Below are 5803 nucleotides of genomic sequence, written 5' to 3'. Positions count from 1 at the left end.
TACCACTCTCATAGTATAGTATAGTAAATATATAATACTTTAAATTGCCATAGCTCATTATGCAGTCATTGTTAATTACATAATTAAAATTACTCTAAAGTAAATAAATACAATCTCAGTCTTTTGGAAAAATTAACAGTTACTCTAAAACACGATGTTCTTTGCAGTTGATTTGTTCGACATACAGGTAACAAGAAACGCCCTTCACTTGATTGACGAGTGGAATGAGTATGAACATCACTGAAGAAGGTCAATCTATTATAAATAATTTCAGGTGCTTTTGTAATAATTGTATTTTTAAAGAATTTAATAAAATAAAATAATTAATTCTGCTTCTTACGTGAAGCCATGCTAATTGATTGTGCATGTCCCTAATACTTGTTCTAAAAGAACAGTTTAGTACAAGCCTAGAAGCTTTATTTTGTGCAATCTGTATTCTGTTTAAATTATTTTAATACAATTTTATTTGAACATAGACAATTTTCTCTGTAATTTTACTCAAAATTGGCAGGATACTTATAGGTCTGCTATTTTTCCCAGATAAATGTACACTTTTGTTTTTAGGAAGAGGCTAAATTTTAGCTTTTTTCCAGTTAGCAGGAAAAACACATTTTTCTAAACTTAAATTAATAATATAACATATAGGAAGAGTAATCACAGCAACCATCTTTAATAGCTTTACATCCAGTTCATCAACACCAGCAGGTTTATCTTTCATTGACTTTAATATGTTTTCTACTATAGTTAGACTTACTCTATCTAATTTAAATGTACATGATTTATTAAGCATGATTGTATCTTTAATAGTTTTAAAAGATAAATCAGGATATTCCTGTGAAATCATATCTTTTTGTAAATCCTGGACTTTCTTTGTAAAGAAATCTCCTAAACAATTAGCTATATCAGCAGGCTTAGTCAAAAAAGTATCACCTACGTCTAAAAATGTTGGTACAGATTTATCTCTCCGCATTGTTAGTTGGTTTAATGTATTCCATAATTTATTCCTGTTTGATTTTAATTCCTCAAATTTATGTTCATAATAGTTCTTCTTTTTTGTTCTGTTTAACTTTGTAACAACATTTCTTAATTGCTTGTACCTTTTCCATAATCCATTATCCCCTGTCAAGCTTGCTTCTAACTTTAATTTAACTCTTTTCCTCATATATTCTTTAAGTTCAGCATCTAACCATGGAGAAGCAATATTTTGTACTGTCATTCTTCTTAATGGGGCATTGTAGCGGTGGCGGGCCTCCAGTTAGACCTAACTAGGTTTTTTTCTTTTTTTTTCCCAGTTAGTTAAAATTAAATATTTTTTCGGGCGCCAGACAAGACCAAAATTTGTCAAGTCAATCTATACTATTTTCGTTTTTAGGTTCCCAGATAACTCAAGATAGAGCCCAACTAAAACCCACCAGATACACAATGTACCAGCCACACAAAAACACATACTTTTAAATAACACTCACAACCAGATTCAGTTTTTTCTCAGGTCAAAAGATGTTATTCAAAAATAAAAAAAAACACAAACAAAATTACAATGTTTCACTTCCCTTCATTTTGACACTTTTTGTTTAGAAGGAAAATAACGAAAAAAGGAAAAAGTACAATAAAGGAAAATAAGGAAATAACAGTCCTTAAATTCTTAAACCAAACAAAAAAACAAAGAAAAGACAAAAAAAAAAGTCGTAGTCCAAGTTTACACAAAACCCATATTAATCCCGCTGATTGAGCGGGTGTGTGTGTGTGTGTGTGTGTGTGTGTGGGTGTGTGTGTGTGTGTGTGAGCGTGCGCGTAAAATCAGCGGCACGAATCAGTCTGCGTTAGGGGCGTCCAGCCAGCTACTGCATAAACAATGTTATGGGGAAACAAAAGTTAGGACGTTTGAATGTCCGATGTGACTTTACGTAAGGTGCTAAAATCTTAAAGTACCTGCAGCAAGTGAACTGGGTTCATCTGTCGCGCCGATATGCAGATAGGTTGCGACCGGCCGTCATGCGAAACTAATCTTCTTCGGATCGCACCCGGTCTATGCTCACCCACAAATCCCGCACAATAAGCTGCAGCAGCCGCAGTCATGGAGCCGTCAGGTAACACTCAGATTTTCTTTTTTTGTTTTTTCACACACCCCCTGCTTCCGTTTTGTCCTCCTTATATATCCATTTTCCATACCTCCTCCTAATTAAGGGTAGGGTAAAAGACCTGGCACGGACTTTTTCCATATTGCCACACTCCCCCCCCCTGGAGAAGACAACCTATGGTTGAGAAAAAGTAGTAAGTAAAGATTAAAATCCAAAAAACTCCTCCTCTTCAGAAGATTCATTGAAAATGTCAAGGATTCTCCTCTTTTCCTGGAATTCCAGCTCTGCGGCAGTGGGAAAACATGGTTTAATGTTGCATACATGCACTGTGCGAACATCCTCACCTGTGGATTCCAGCGATATGCGATAGTTCACTGGTCCCACCTGTTTCAAAATACGGTAAGGGCCTTTCCATTTTTGTGCCAGTTTAGCGGTGAAGTGATGTTGAGCACTAGACTGTGGAAAATTTCTCATCCACACACGGTCTTTTTCTTTATAAGTAACGTCTCGTCTGTTCTTGTCATAATTTCTGAGTTGTCTCTGTTGTGCTTTTTTACTGCATTCCATAGCCTTGGTTTGGAGTTCAGCAAGATGATGAACTGTGTCATAGGATGGACAGTCCGGAGTAAGATTAGTGCCATGCAGCAATTTGTCCATGGGGCTTTGTAGCTTCCTCCCCAAATGAAGCTCTGCAGGGGTCATTCCAATAGTTTCCTGAACAGCAGAGTTGATGGCAAAACGGAGTTCTGGTAAGTACTGGTCCCATTTTTTGTGATTGTTGTCCACATAGGCAGAGATCATACACTTAAGGGTGCGATTAATTCTTTCAGTCATATTTGTTTGTGGATGATATGATGTTGTTAGTTTTGGTTTTACACTCCACTTTTGACACAGTTCCCGAAACAATGAGGACACAAACTGAACACCTCTGTCCGATAGGATGAAGTCCGGCACCCCCCATCGGGTCAGAATTTCTCTCCGTAGAAGTAATGCAACAGACTGAGCATTTGCGTTGCGCATAGGAAAAAGTTCCACCCAACGGGAATAATAGTCTACGAAGACCAAGAGGTATTCATTTTGCTGAGTGCTCCGAGGCAGAGGTCCCATAATGTCTACACCAATCATTTCATTGGGATGGGTAGTGACAGTTTGTTGTAGTCTTCCTGCAGGTTTCCGATTTCCTCCTTTTAACGTCTGGCATTTAATGCATCTTTTAACGTATTGCTTGACATCCATCCACATGCCAGGCCAGAATGCGACATCATAGATACGCTTATAGGTCTTATAAATACCCACATGGCCGCTCCAGGGATTTGAGTGATAGTGATGTAGAATGGATGATACAAGGCTATCAGGAATGTACACTCTGTAATGAACTTCGTTGTTTGACCGGTGAATTTTGTGGTAGAGAGTATCCTCCAGTACTTCATACTGGTCTGTTAGAGTAGAGTCATTATCTGCTAAGGCTTGAAGTATGCTTATGATCTCAGGATCTTTGTGCTGCTCATCCCAGATGTCAGCAGGAGACATCGGAAGTTCTGGCTTCTCCTGTTGGCTGGTGTAAAGGCTACAACTGGTGTGCATTCGAGACAGAGCATCAGGTGCCATATTCAATTTCCCTTTTCGATATTCAACAACAAAATCATATTTCTGAAGTCGCAAGGCCCATCTAATGAGACGACTTGTAGTCTTTGTTGAAGACATTACCCACTGTAGTGCTGAGTGGTCTGTGATTACTGTGAACAGTTTGTACTCCAAGTAGTGCTGCCATTTCTCGAGAGCCCAGATTACAGCCAAGCATTCCTTCTCTGTAGTAGAATAATTGATTTCTGCTTTGGTCAAGGTTCTGCTGGCATACGCAATTACCTGTTCCATTCCCTGTTCCTTTTTCTGAGTCAACACAGCATCTAAACCTGTGTCGCTGGCATCTGTGTAGACTGTGAAAGGAAACTGTAAGTCAGGATGGCCGAGGATGGGAGGAGAGGTAAGACAAGATTTCAGATGTTCAAAAACCTTTTGACATTGTACAGACCAGTGAAATGTACATCCCTTTTTTTCAGTGCATTCAGAGGTTCAGCAATTCTAGAGAAGTTTGGTACAAACCGGTGGTACCACCCAGCTAATCCCAAAAAACGCTGGACTTCTTTGATGTTGGTAGGCACGGGATAAGACTGTATGGCTTCTACTTTGCTTGGGTCTGCAGACACTCCTTTGGTGTTGACAACATGTCCTAGAAATGTTATTTCTGGTAGACAGAACTTACTTTTTTTCAGGTTAATTGTTAGGCCAGCTAATTCCAGTTTGTGAAGAACAGCCTGAATGTCCAAGAAATGCTGGGCTACAGATGGAGAGTAAATAATTATGTCATCAATGTAGACAAAACAAATGCTTCCACGCAATTCTCCGAGTACACACTCCATTAATCTCTGAAAAGTGGCAGGGGCATTTTTTAACCCAAAGGGCATTACATTAAACTGGAACAGACCTGAGTGGGTAATGAAAGCAGTCTTTTGTTTACTTTCCTGATCCATGCTTACCTGCCAATATCCACTGTTAAGATCAATGGTGGAAAAAATGGACGCTCCAGCAAGAGATTCCAAGATTTCAGTAATGTTGGGCAGAGGATATGCATCATTCTCTGTACTGGCATTAACCTTTCGGTAATCCACACAAAACCTGAGGCTTCCGTCTTTTTTGGGAACCAAGACGACAGGAGAGGCCCATCCAGAATGTGACGGTTCCACAATACCTGCAGCCAACATCTCCTCCAACTGTTCTTTTATGACAGCCTGCTTGGCAGGGTTTGTGCGATATGGTCGCTGCTTGATAGGCACTTGGTGGGTGGTATAGATGTGATGCTCAAGGACTTTAGTCCGTCCCAGACGAAGTGTGCAGATTTGCGGGTTGGACTCCAGAATCTGACGTAGCTGTTGCTTGTCTTCAGGAGGTAAGTCGGCAGCACTTACAACAGTATTAATTAGGGTTTTCTCATCAGGATTAGCTGGCGATAAACATAGGACATTTTGCGGAGGGGGAACAGAACTCAGTAAAAATAGACTGGAACTTTTACTTTCTTTCTTTTCCTTTTGAGGTTGGGAATAGATAGCTGGTGCACTGGCATTTCCAGGCTGGAAGGGAAAATCCTCCTTTGGATTGCTCTTAAAGGAGTATTTTTGGTCTGCCACATAGATTTGGAGTCCACTGGAGAAAATGAAGTCCAAACCTAGTACCACAGCATAGGCTAGAGCTTTAGCAGGAAGAACAGCAGCAGGTATGTTGAAAACTTTGTGATGAAGAGTGACTGGTATATTTACCCATCCTAATGGAATTTCTGCTTCTCCATTCGCCAAGTAAAGAGGACCTCGGGTCCATGGAAGAAGTCTTTGTACACCGAGCTCTTTACAAAGATTCTCATGAAGAAGAGTGTAACTTGCACCCGTATCAACAATGGCTTTCCCCTTCCAGGTAGCAATACTCAGGGGTACAACTAATTGTTGCGGCACAGCTGCAGGAGGTGGTGTATTCTTACATGTTTTTGGGGTCTTTTTGGTAAACGTGGCAGAAACAGAGTGATTGATAAGCGGACCGCCAGCTTTGGGAGCTGGAAATGTTGTCTGCTTACTGCTAGCGGAGTGGGATCGATTGGTTTGAAGTGACTGAGCAGAGACAAAGTGAGGACAGTGTCCAGGTGAGTGATGTCCTTTACATCGCCAACACTGTACTAA

General features: G+C 40.1%; 1 long non-coding RNA gene across 2 annotated transcripts; it reads left to right on the top strand.

Annotated features, from left to right (window-relative positions):
• The first annotated feature begins 1250 nt into the window (after window positions 1-1250).
• LOC113047321 (uncharacterized) lies at window positions 1251-3983 on the top strand. Of its 2 annotated transcripts, XR_003276235.1 has the most exons (5): window positions 1251-2271; window positions 2361-2477; window positions 2648-3470; window positions 3569-3679; window positions 3922-3983. It is a non-coding gene; the product is annotated as an uncharacterized LOC113047321 (long non-coding RNA). The 2 variants fall into 2 exon arrangements; XR_003276234.1 differs by having other exon boundaries at window positions 1668-2271; window positions 3569-3975.
• The last annotated feature ends 1820 nt before the right edge of the window (window positions 3984-5803 follow it).

Source organism: Carassius auratus, chromosome 28 (assembly GCF_003368295.1).
Source record: "Carassius auratus strain Wakin chromosome 28, ASM336829v1, whole genome shotgun sequence".
NCBI classification, from domain to species: domain Eukaryota; kingdom Metazoa; phylum Chordata; class Actinopteri; order Cypriniformes; family Cyprinidae; genus Carassius; species Carassius auratus.
Note: the sequence above shows the minus strand (reverse complement) of the source record. Positions and strands in the feature narration are given on the sequence as shown.